Here is a 463-nt window from a genome sequence, read left to right on the forward strand (position 1 = left end):
ACACAGAGCACAGTCACATCCAGCGCCTTGCTGACCCAGGCGTTTGTGTGCCCCCCCTGCCATCCTAGGTCCTGCCAGTTCTACCCTCTTCCCAGCGGCACCAGCCCCTACCCTCTCCGTGGTCCATCCTGCTTGCTCTCAGGATTAAGGGGCCAAAGTGCAACAAATGTTTATGAGGGGCTCTGACAGGCAGGGCGTGGGAACAGGTGCAAGCTGGGCCTAGTGGCCATTGTCCTTGGGAAAAGCAGATGTGACCTCAGGGTGGTGGTGGTCAGAGTGTGGACATATGGAAACTGGGCTCCAGCAATCCGAGAATTTTAGAACCGACCCTCCCTGAAACTCCGTCTGGCCACAGATGGGGAAACTGAGGTCCAGGGAGGGGAGGAAATTCGCCAAGGTCAAACGTTGGGTGGTGCTTGGAGCAGGAGGCCGGCCTTGGAGGGCCACCGGGTTGCCTTGTGAC

Source organism: Echinops telfairi, unplaced genomic scaffold (genome assembly GCF_000313985.2).
Source record: "Echinops telfairi isolate 266 unplaced genomic scaffold, ASM31398v2 ScPeMD7_3;HRSCAF=10, whole genome shotgun sequence".
NCBI classification, from domain to species: Eukaryota; Metazoa; Chordata; class Mammalia; order Afrosoricida; family Tenrecidae; genus Echinops; species Echinops telfairi.